Below are 13185 nucleotides of genomic sequence, written 5' to 3'. Positions count from 1 at the left end.
GACTTGCTCCACTACATCTTGCCATGAAAATTGTCTCACGCCTGAAAAAAAAATCGTGCATAAAATTTCTTCTCCCACCTAAAAATAGAATTATGGATAATAGGTTAATGTGGGCAACTTGACAATAGGTAAAAGTCGTTCGTAGAAGTCTAAAATTAAAATTTATCATAAATGCGACAACGGTTAGTGAAAGTTGATTAAATTTAACTCACAGGTGCCACATCTACAAAGAAAACATTATAACCTAAAAAACAATTGCGCCATATAATCATGAGCACCTAAAAATCAGTTGCCACATCTACCACTCGAGAGAAATAAGGAAGTAAATGGGAACAACGATGGACTCAATGCATAGAATCTGCTAGCCTCCATTAACCACCGCCTATGCATTCAATAAATACACATGGAATACTACATAATACAATTCACCAACTAAAACAAAACTCTCCAAGAACGGGTAAACCCATTAAATCCGCAATGTCAAGTTTGTTTGTTTTGAAACTACATGTACATTTGCTTCATTTTGGAAACTGTGGAATACTTGATTGGTACCAATTTTGTCACTTTTGTACTTATTTGCTTTGGCCTTGTTCAAAGTACAATCATTTGTTGCATACCCATCCCCATGTCTTGGAGCATTCGGCCTCCATTTACATAAGTACAAGATTTTGACGAAAAGGATGCATTGGGTGCTTGGCACGCATTCTATGCACTTATTTGATTTTAGAAATATGGTTTTTTGGCTTAGGATTAGTAGAAGATGAATGTCATCAAAAAATTTAACTTTACTTGCACTCATTTATGGAATAGGTTAGTGACCAACATGCAAAGAGTTGTAAACTGATGGTAGAAGATAAAAAAATATGCTTTTTCCTCGCACAAATTCAATCTTTCTTCACTTAACCCTCCCTTCCAGCCACAATTTTCCTTCTACTATGTCCAAGACTAGTCTCTGTTAAGAACAAAGGCTGAGTTCATTTTTAGCTATTAGTTGCCCACACATTCACCCTCTTGGTCTCTTAAACAACATCCAATGAAAAATATACCCTGTTTTTGGTCAACTTTCTAGATTCATTTCTTAAGTGCCTCTCCCTCTTCTCTCCACGTACCAGTCACAACTCTCTTATGTTCATGTCTTGCGTGGTCTTTTGGATCTTCTCTCATTTTGGTGCAGGAAAGTTTAGTTTTCAGCCTCTTTAATTTACTACCCCTCTCACTTTTGAAGTACATGAAAGATGAGGCCATTTTGTATGCGCTTCCACTTTTTTGGATTAATGCCTACATTTCTTAGAGATACCAAGTTAATGTTCTGTTCAATTTTACTTTTGCAATCCCCTCCTCTTTTCTCCAATATTTGATGTGAAGTTAAGCCAACCTCACTTTGACATTGTAGAAGATTACAGCCTATGGCCTCTCATGCACAAATTTTAACACAGATGACCTGACATGTCATGCTGGATCCATTGCAGTCTTTTGATAATTTTGTTTGCAACATCATTCAGGCAACGTTAAATCGCATTGAATGAAACATCATATTGCTTTATTTACTTTCCAAAAAATTTAGAACTAATACAGTTGTTGTTATAAACATAAAATAATAAACATCTAATTATTCTTTATATAGACATCTAAGTTATTTCGCCCATGCTATTGTTGTCTGGATTGCTACAGAATGTAGACATTAGTTTTCTGCAAGCTCTATAGATTGGGGGTCTGGTTCATTTGCTTCCTATAATGTTATTTGTGATCCTGCAAATGGTTTTCTATGTGATGATGCTTTAATTGTGATAGTAAAGGTACAAATATATTTTTCTCAATTTTTGATGGAAAGAAAGAGATTAGTCTTGTTGGCCTCAAGAATCAAGGAGCAACTTGTTATTTGAATTCATTGTTGCAAATTTTGTATCACATTCCATATTTCAGAAGGGTTACTGTACTTCAAAACCTGAAAATCTGATGCATAAATGTGATCCAACAATAGCTCACTTAACAGGATATGATTATTTAACTTGAAATGTCTACAGGCAGTGTATCGTATGCAAATGGTAAATATATCTTCAACCAGAATTCCTCTCACTTTGCAGCACCTGTTTTATAATATGCAGAGTAGCAATGATATTGTATCGAAAACATAACTTACAGGATCATTTGGATGGAGTATATATGGCACATATCAACAACATGATGTGCAAGAGTTCAACAAATTATTGTGTACCAAATAATTATAGAATCCATATTATGCAGGATATTACAAGATATATTTTCTTTATTTACCTATCGGCTACCCCTGCACCCCCTAAGGCTGCAAGTGCTAGTTTACAATCTCTTGTTTGTCCATTTGTTTGGGGATGATAGCTAACAATGGGTGTGAGTTCGATGCCTGCTAGAACAAAGACCGAAGACCATGTAGTCGGAAGATTTCCTTGAAGACGACCTCGGCTATTTGTGGAGCTTGGTAATCGATAGATATTGCTATGAAGAGTGCGTACTTGGTGAGGTGATTCACTACTACATAATCCTTTCCTTGAACCTCAAGGAAACTGAGTTGAAACTAGGTCTTCCTGGTTCCCTTTCCCCTCCCAGGGACTCTTCCGCTCAGCTTTTTCTTTTGGGGCCTTTGCAAATGAGGACTGAACTTGTGGAGGAGAAGAGACTGTTCCCCATTGAGAAGCGGTATCATTCTACAAAGGAGGGTAACCCAGAAGAGAAGAATGGCCAAGACAAGTATAATATGCAATACTCTAGAGCAACGAGGAACATGATGTCCTACAGATAAAAATATTGTTACTGGTGCCAAGAGAGGGTTCTCAGAAGAAATGGAATCTAGGAACTATTTCTTTGATAATAGAAATAATGGTGGGTTCACCGTGGAGGACAAGTCGATGTTCCCCTCAGCGGTTGGATGAGTTGTGCCTGGATCTAAGGTTGAACTATCAAAGGGAAATCCACAGGAAAAAAAATTCCACAAATGGTTTCTACTTTTGGAACTCCTAAAGACCCCACAACATGGCATACAACGGGCCTGGTGTAATGTCCCCTTCTCCTTAGCATGTGCAGTTGTGTCGAGGTTGGCCTATTTTTGACCCTCATAGGCCAAGGAGTTGTTTAGGGGGTCGACATAGCGGTGATTGGTGGCTTCACATCTCTTTATTATTTGTTATTTTGATGTTATAAGGAGATAACACGTATCACGAGACGTGTTAATTTTATTTAAATATTAAATTAAAGGTACATTAAAATAACATGTTAATTAAATAATATAAAGTGTACCTAACCTTATCTTCTAGAAGGTGATTGTGACGTAGTATGTAATGGATAAATAGAAGAGAGGAAAGACATGTTGGGCATCAGTTGTTTATGTTATCTCTTGTTGAGTTGTGGAGACATAGGTTATCCATGGAGATCTTGGGGAACGATACCTCCCTTTGGTCAGCATAACTGAGGAGGTGAAAGACCCTCTGAAGGGTTGTTTGGTGAGTGAGGAGCACTCAACTTCTTACATTGAGCTAATTTGGAGATTTCATATCAGTTATATCAGTTTGAAAAATTTGCTTCAGACTTCATTTGCCATGATTTGTGTTGGGACATGATAAATAGAAGTCTTCGTAGTTTGAGATCAGCGATATTATCTAAAGAGGAGGGTGATGCTATTTTGGAGTCTTGAAGGTGAAATCGAAATTGCATTGCAAACATATCAGAATTGGTGCAGACTTCTCCAAACCCTCGATTTGGCTAATTACTCATTATTGATGCAGTAAATCACAAGTTGGAAGGCAACGATGTCACTTAGGGAACAAGGCGATTCCATTGAGGCTATTTTGAATGAACTTTGGTGACAATACAACCTCAAATCAGTGGTCTAAGCAGACAGACCTGAGCATAGAAGAAACCCATCAATTTGGGTGATATCACTTTGCATAAGCTGTCGAACCTGCAAATCAGTAAGGTGCTATCATGTAGCATTGTGACCAATCAGTTTGGAGGCATTCTGGAGTAGGGACGCCATAGAAGGAGGTTCAATCTTGCATATTGGAGGCATTTGATAAAGGATATTGCTTGTTTTCTTCATCGTCTCACCAAGGCGATTTATACCAGGTTCTTTGGCATTACAATTTCATTATATTTTCAGTAGTTCTGTATGTACTGTTGGCTGCCATATATCTTTAGACAAATTAGTACTTAAGTATTAGGTGTTGGGGCATTTATTGATTGGATGTAATGGGCCTATTTTCCAAATGAAGGAGTGATAAGGTTTCTTGTCATCTAGACATTTTCTTATGATGTATGCCAACTATTTGTCCTAACTACAATATGTTGTTATTTTTATTTCCGCATACTAATCCATTGTTATTAGTACCATAGTTGCATTATCACCCTAAACCATTGTTCTATGATTTGCAAGCCATGTTATTTATAAAAACAAGGTCTTAATGTGAAGCCAAATCTGAAGTTTACTATTAGTCATAAGCAAAGTGTTTTCATAATTCCTTCAAAAGTCTAGAAGTCTGAAATTTTTCATCAGAATTGGCAAGGGACATTACAGTGGTATCAGAGCTTTCATCCTGCCATCCTGTGATCAAAATTGGTGAATGAGTGCAAGGGAAGTAAGGTACTATCGGAGACAGCAGTACCAAAACCCCCAGGTACCTAATGTAAACACATTATCAACAGCATTGAGGGAAAGAGACGTTGGGAAAATGGAGAAAGATGACAAAGATGCTCGGATAGAGAAGAAGTTTGACACCATGTTGGACATGATGTCAAGATTGTTGGGTAAGATGGAGCAGCAGTCCACCAATGCGCCAATTACCAAAGAAATGAAGCTGAACACAACGGGAGAAATGAAAACATTAGAAATGTTGAAGGAGGTAGGTTTGCGCAATGGACTCCTACTAGGGGATCATCCTTTAGACTAGTCTTTCCCACTTTCACACCAAGGGAAAACCCTCTTGTAGTTGTTGCTAACACATTTGGGGATGAAGCAAGGCAAGCATACCAAGAGTATATTGCATTACCTGTTGATTTGAAGGACCGGTGGACCTTTGATCAATACATGAATCAAAGGAATAGAAGAGGTGGAGCTAGAAATGATCACTACAGTCTACCAAGGAATGATTATCAACAGACACTAGGTAAGATACCTATGCCTTATTTTGATGGCAGCAATAAATGTACAGCAAGGTCTTGGGTGCAAAAGCTTGATAAATATCTTTCGTTAAAACCAATGCCGAAGGAAAATGCAATTAAGTTTGCCACTTTGCATTTGGAAGGGGTTGCCCATGAGTGGTGGTACCAGGGGTTAGTAACCCTTGGTCACAACTTAATCACCACATATGCAGAATTCACTGAGAATCTCATTGACAGATTTGATGTAAAGGACCCTGAGGTAAGCTTTCGTGAGCTTGCTCAACTTAAGCAACATGGCTCCCTTGAATCATACATCACTGAATTTCAGTAGTTATCAGTCATGGTTCCCAACATCAGCAAAAGAAGATTGGTAGTCCTATTCACTAAAGGACTAATGGAACCTCTCAAAGGCTAGTTGAAAGCCTTTGACCCCCCTTCTCTGCAAGAAGCAATTAAGAAGGCAAGAGGGATGGAATTTGCAACACCTACCAACAAGTTTTCTTCAAAGGGATCTTCTTCCTATCATGATAATAAGAAGTTTCAAAAGAAGGATGACAAAGCTAAGGAGAAATATACTTTTCCTCTTGATCGTAGGACATTGAATGATTTAAGGAAGAAGAAATTATGCTTCTATTTTAAGGGGCCTTATGATGCTAATCATGATTGTTCCTTAAGGCCCAAGGGAAAAGCAAACAGAGCTATGTGGACACTATATGAAGGATTAGATTCTAACCAAAAAACTGATGATGAAGATTCTGAGTCAGAGAAGTCAGAACAAGAAGGAGAAGTTGAACCTGAGGTGAAACTCAAGGAGGCTTGCCTCACTAGCATTCATCGTGAGGGCTCTTTTAGGATGAGAGGTGTTCTTGCTGGACAGAAAGTCATCACACTTCTTGACACTGGTGCAACCCATAATTTCATTGATGCAAGGCTTGTGGAAAGATGGGGCATACACATTGAGGATTTCAAGGGAATAAGAGTGAAGGTTTATGATGGTTACACTCTTAAGTGTGACAGGATGATACCTAACTTGCCTATGCGCTTGAATAATTTTGAATTCAAGGCAGATATTTATGTTGTGAATATGGGTGATACCAATATGGTTATAGGCATGACATGGTTGTGTGATATTGGCATATTTACTCTCAACCTCTGTGAGATGGAAATGAGGTTTGAGATGGATGAAAAGACACATGTGTTGAAGGCACTACGGGACACTAGCTACAGGTGTATTTCATTCAGGAGGATGGAATGTCTCTTGCGTCATGACATGATCAAGTGGGCAGTAGGTTGTGTCTTGAAACCTATTCAAGAGGAACAACAAAAGCCCATCTATCCACCTGATATCCAGGAGTTGAGGATTAAGCATGACAAGGTCTTTAGTGAGATTCCACCTGAAGCACCTCTTGATTGAGGAATTGAACATATCATTGAGTTGGAGGAAGGGGCTAAGACAATAATAATCACTCCCTATAGACATCCCAAATGGCTCAAGGATGAGATAGAGAAAACCATCAAGGAGTTGTTAGCTATAGGACATATCCGACCTAGTAAGTCACCTTTTGCTTCGTTTGTAGTTTTGGTTAAAAAGAAAGATGGAACATTGCACATGTGCATAGACTACAGATTGTTGAATAGGAAGACCATCCAATTCCTAGAATTGATGAGTTGATTGATGAGCTCCATGGTGCACAATATTTTTCTAAGATTGATTTAAGGTTGGGCTATCACCAGATACGAGTTAGGGAGAAAGACATTGAGAAGATTGCATTCCAATGTCATTGTGGTCATTTTGAGTTTGTGGTTATGCCATTTGGGCTAACCAATGCACCTGCCACTTTCTAGTCCACAATGAACAAGGTATTTCATTCTCAGCTACGGAAATTTGTGCTAGTCTTCTTTGATGACATTTTGTGTACAACAGGACTCGAGCAGAACACATTGCTCACCTAGATACTGTTTTGGGTATTCTTGGCAAGGAATCTTTTTATGCCAAGGAATCCAACTGTGACTTGGGCATGACATAGTTGCTTTATTTGGGTCACATCATCAGTGCAGAGGGTGTACACATGGATCCCGATAAAGTCAAGGCGATTGTAGAATGGCCTACACCTGAGAATTTGACATAGCTTAGAGGTTTCTTGGGCTTATGTGGTTTCTATCGCATGTTTGTTAATGGATACTCCCGACATGCAGCTCCGCTCACTGATTTGACCAAAAAGGGAGGTTTTGTTTGGTCACCCAAAGCACAGGAGTGCTTTGAAATGTTCAAATGAATTATGACCACTTTGCCCAATACTTGCATTGTCGAACTTTAGTAAACCCTTTGAGTTGCAGTGTGATGCTTCAGGTGAAGGGATTGGGGTTGTCCTTATGCAGGACAAACATTGGATTGCATTTGAGAGCAGGAAGTTGAGGGGTCCTGAGAAGAGCTACAACATTTATGACAAGGAAATGTTGGCCATCATGCATGCCTTGGCCAAATTCAGGCAGTATTTGGTTGGCAACAAATTTATAGTAAAAACAAACCACAACAGCTTGAGACATTTCCTTGGGCAGCGAGATCTTAATGATAGACAACAAAAATGGGTGAGTAAGCTGCAATCATATGACTTTGACATTTCTTTTGTCAAAGGGTCACAGAATGTAGTGGTTGATGCACTATCTCGCCGCCCTCATTTAAGCTCCATGGCACAAATTTCGGAAGATTGGAAGCACATGATTGTGGCAGAATATGTGAATGATTTAATCATTTACAAGGGAAGGATCTTTTTGACCCCAGGATCGACTATAAAGAACATAGTGATGAGAACCTTTCATGATACACCCATGGCAGGTCATCCCGGTTACTACAAGACATATAAACAGGTGCGGAAAAGATTCACATGGAAAGGTTTGAAATCAGATGTTCTACGTTATGTTAGAGAGTGCCCTGCGTGTCAACAGAATAAGCAAGACCACACATACCCTACAGGTTTACTTCAGCCACTTCTGATTCCTGATAGGAAGTGGGAATGCATTTCCATGGACTTCATTACAGGTTTACCCAAGATGCAGGGTAAGGATTGTATCTATGTAGTGGTTGACCGTTTGGCTAAATATGCCCATTTCTTTCTGATCACCACTACACATTCAGCTACACAAGTAGCAGAGCTGTCTTCAGAGAGATATTCAGATTGCATGGTTTACCTCGGAGTATAGTGAGTAACAGAGATAGCAGGTTTATGAGTCATTTATGGCAAGAGCTTTTTAAACTTTGTGGGACCGAGCTCATACCAAGCACCAGCTACCACCCGCAGAAAGACAGACAGATAGAAATAGTGAATAAATGGGTGGAGGGATATCTCAAGAATTACATTGCGAGGCAGCAGAAGGGTTGGGTCAAGTGGATATACCTTTGTGAGTATTGTTATAATACCACTTACCACCTTTCTATTCAGATGACACCATTTATGGCATTGTATGGGTATGAGGCGCCTAGTTTTATGGATCTGTTGTTCAGTGATAGTAGAGTGCCTAGCACCAAAGATATGCTACATGAGAATCAGGATATCATGAGAGCCCTCTGAGAGAATCTTCAGAAGGCACAAAACCAGCAAAAGCAGTATACAGATCAGAAGAGAGTAGAGAGAACATTTGAAGTGGGTGATATGGTATATTCGATACTACAGCCGTATAGATAGTCTACTCTCAAGAGGAGCGGTGCTGAGAAACTTAAACCACAATACCATGGACCTTACAGGATTATCAAGCGTGTGGGAGAGGTGGCTTATGAGCTTGAGCTACCGACAAATAGTTGAGTGCATAATGTCTTCCATGTTTCACGTCTCAAGAGGGCGCTAGGGTATCATGTGACTCCTTCCACGACTTTGCCACTCTTGGATGATGAGGGTAAGTTGATTTTAGTACTTGAAGCTATCTTGGATGTTTGGGAGAAGCGGTTGAGGAAGAGAGCTATCAATGAATATTTGATTAAATGGAAGGATTTGTCAATTGAGGATGCTACTTGGGAGGGTGAGGAGATCTTGTAGCATCCTGCATTTAGATTGCTCGAGGACAAGCAATTTCAGGGAGGGCAGACTGTAATGCCCCCTTCTCCTTAGCACGTGTAGTTGTGTCGAGGTTGGCCTATTTTTGACCCTCGTAGGCCAAGGAGTTATTTAGGGGGTCGACATGGCGGTGATTGGTGGCTTCACATCTCTTTATTATTTGTTATTTTGATGTTATAAGGAGATAACACGTATCACGAGATGTGTTAATTTTATTTAATTATTAAATTAAAGGTACATTAAAATAACATGTTAATTAAATAATATAAAGTGTACCTAACCTTATCTTCTAGAAGGTGATTGTGACGTATTATGTAATGGATAAATAGAAGAGAGGAAAGACATGTTGGGCCTCAGTTGTTTATGTTATCTCTTGTTGAGTTGTGAAAGACCCTCTGAAGGGTTGCTTGGTGAGTGAGGAGCACTCAGCTTCTTACATTGAGCTAATTTGGAGATTTTATATCAGTTATATCAGTTTGAAGAGTTTGCTTCAGACTTCATTTGCCACGATTTGTGTTGGGACATGATAAATAGAAGTCTTCGTAGTTTGAGATCAACGATATTATCTAAAGAGGAGGGTGATGCTATTTTGGGGTCTTGAAGGTGAAATCAAAATTGTATTGCAGACATATCAGAATTGGTGCAGACTTCTCCAAACCCTCGATTGGGCTAATTACTCATTATTGATGCAGTAAATCACAAGTTGGAAGGCAGCGATGTCACTTAGGGAACAAGGCGATTCCATTGAGGCTATTTTGAATGAACTTTGGTGACAATACAACCTCAAATCAGTGGTCTGAGCAGACGGACCTGAGCATAGAAGAAATCCATCGATTTGGGTGACATCACATTGCATAAGCCGTCGAACCTGCAAATCAGTAAGGCGCTATCATGTAGCATTGTGACCAATCAGTTTGGAGGCCTTCTGGAGTAGGGACGCCATAGAAGGAGGTTCAATCTTGCATATTGGAGGCATTTGATAAAGGATATTGCTTGTTTTCTTCATCGTCTCACCAAGGCGATTTATACCAGGTTCTTTGGCATTACAATTTAATTATATTTTGAGTAGTTCTGTATGTATTGTTGGCTGCCATATATCTTCAGACAAATCAGTACTTAAGTATCAGGTGTTGGGGCATTTATTGATTGGATGTAATGGGCCTATTTTCCAAATGAAGGAGTGATAAGGTTTCTTGTCATCTAGATATTGTCTTATGATGTATGCCAACTGTTTGTCCTAATTACAATCTATTGTTATTTTTATTTCTGCATACTAATCCATTGTCATTAGTACCATAGTTGCATTATCACCCTAAACCATTGTTCTATGATTTGCAAGCCATGTTATTTATAAAAACAAGGTCTTAATGTTAAGCCAAATCTAAGGTTTACTGTTAGTCATAAGCAAAGTGTTTGTCATAATTCCTTCAAAAGGCTAGAAGTCTAAAATTCATCATCAGAATTGGCAAGGGACATTACACGTGGATCACTCAGGGAGCCCATTTGCATCTTCTAGGCATCCTGTCAGAACTAACATCAATGGAAAATCTGTCAAGGATGGTGCTGCTTCATTGGTGTTAAAGATATAGCATAGCCAAAGATGCCTCAAGAGAGGCTTCATACTGAACCTCATCATGGATCGAATAAGAATCAAATGTCTTCTGCAAATGACCCAGGAATGGCTCCTGCTGCCAAGTATGTTAATGACAATTCCGGGGACTAACTTCAACCACAATTGACTGACTATATACGATTATGTATTTTTTATGTATGGGAGTTTTCTACGCTTATTCATACATCCAGAATTGTGTATTATCACATGGCTTAATTCTGGCAATCTTATTGCATTTTAGTCCCGTCTATAGCCAAAGACTACATAATTATCCATTCCCTTTCTTATCAAACAATTTTCTGTGGCTAGTTTTCTATACTAAAGGCCAACATACCCAATAGTCAATTTCAATTTCTTTCTAAAAAATTTGAGTGTTGGTTTGAGGGTTGTGGGACCAATTTTGGTGGACTTATATTGGATTTTTTTGGGAGCTGTTGTAAGAACTGGGATTGGTTTTATTTGGTAGCGCTCAAGTGGTAGGTTGGCCACCAATTTGATCTTTTCGGAAGAATAGACTGCTAACACGAAGACATCTAATGAAAGTGAAGGAAAGGCTAGATCAAGTGTTCTGTATGTTAAGGTCAGCATGGATGGGGCTCCTTATATGAGGAAAGTAGATTTGAAATTGTACAGTTGCTACCTGGAGTTGTCCACTACACTGGAGAAGATGTTCAGTTGCTTTACTATTGGTGGATTTCTCCTTATACTGATTTTAAAATTTTGCATCCCATAGTAAATATGGGAACTTTCAGGTCTTAATAGATATGGTCTATATTATGATTTTCAGGTCAGTGTGGATCTAATGGAGTACCAGGCAGGGATGGTCTAAGTGAGAGAAAGTCGATGGATCTTCTTCATGGTTCAGAATATGTGCTTACATATGAGGACAAGCATGGAGATTGGATGCTCTGCGGAGAGTCCCATGGGAGTGAGTGTAGTTGTTCTTCATCAGCTGTTTATTTATCCTAAGTTAAATTATTTCCCCAATCTCCATCATCAACAATCTCAGCAGAATAGATATTATTCCATAGTGCTAATTACAAAATCTAAGGAGAAAAAATTCTTCACTCACTTCGTGTCATACAACAAGTCTTATCTTAGAGAGGGACCAAAGATTTGTTCATTCTGTGTATTGTTGAAAAATTTGTGTTCTTCCATCTCTGTGGTTCAGGAGTCATGGATAGATTATATATTTTGCTGACTTGCCTATTTACTACAGGATGTTCATTGATTCTTGCAAAAGGTTACAAATCATGAAGGGATCAGAAGCAATTGGCCTAGGTACTAGTATTATTCTTTTATTGTCAGTAGCAAGACTAATATTTACCTATTCTATTCTGAATCTTTTTTAGTTGTTTATTATTCATGTAGTTTATTTATCTCTGGAAGCTTTAGCCTTAGAAATTACTTTGAATGTTGCATGCAGCTCCCAGGGCCATGGAGAAATGCAAAAACAGGAACTAGATCTTGTGCATGACCTGGTATCTGGTTGTTGTGAGGGATGACTTGGGTTGAGAATGGAGATTGGGAATGATATAGGAAATATACTATGCATATGTTTGAATATCTGACTTACTATATATTATTATATAGGGTGTTTGCCCACCCAAATGGTCACTGTCAGGTAGAGTGACTTGGGAAGCTGTGCGATTGAAAGCTACCTTTTGTGGAACTTAACGCAAGACGTGGGTATTGTGACATGGAATGCACAGATTAAGAAGTAGATTCTGTTTAGTTCAAAATTGAAGTTATCAGGGAGGTCATAAAATTAGGGCAGTGTCTATTTTCTTGTTTAGGTAGGAGCTGAAATGCTTTGTTTGATAAGACAATTCCATAGGGCAAGTTCTGCATCTGCACATCTCCAGAGTATCATTCTAGTTCCTTGAGGGAGAGGAATGGTTTCATTTTAGGTAAAGATCATGGGCATTCCATTTCACTATCGAAGGAGCTATTTCTACTTTGATATCTGCGGTAGGATTGAAGTGTATCATCATTTTCAACATGTTATGAGAGAAATGTAGTAACTCTCAAAAACTCTTTGCAGTTCTGAACTTGACTGCTTTATTACTAGCACTTGTACCTGTATGAGGTTCAAGGTGTATGCCAATAGGAAAATAAAGGTAAGAGTTAAATTATTTTAACATTTTTAAATTAGTTATATTGAAATATAAATCTATATAGAAACTCTTATAAATATAATAGTAAATGTCAATCTATTTGCATAATATGACTTTTTTTATTGGAAGAAAAGTTTTGAAAAATCTACTATTAAAAACACATACTACAATCTTCACATCTGGTATAACTTCTTATATGCATGTCACAAGCATCAATTTACATAAACATGATACATTCATTCTGAAAATAGTCTTCTCAAATTCCACTGTAAATCCTTAT

At 38.5% G+C, this 13185-nt stretch overlaps 1 pseudogene; it reads left to right on the top strand.

Annotated features, from left to right (window-relative positions):
* The first annotated feature begins 10758 nt into the window (after positions 1–10758).
* Positions 10759–12793, top strand: LOC131078146 (auxin-responsive protein IAA27-like; annotated as a pseudogene).
* Positions 12794–13185: the final 392 nt, after the last annotated feature.

This window comes from Cryptomeria japonica, chromosome 7 (genome assembly GCF_030272615.1).
Source record: "Cryptomeria japonica chromosome 7, Sugi_1.0, whole genome shotgun sequence".
In the NCBI taxonomy this organism is placed as follows: Eukaryota; Viridiplantae; Streptophyta; class Pinopsida; order Cupressales; family Cupressaceae; genus Cryptomeria; species Cryptomeria japonica.
This window is presented reverse-complemented; position numbering and strand designations above follow the sequence as displayed.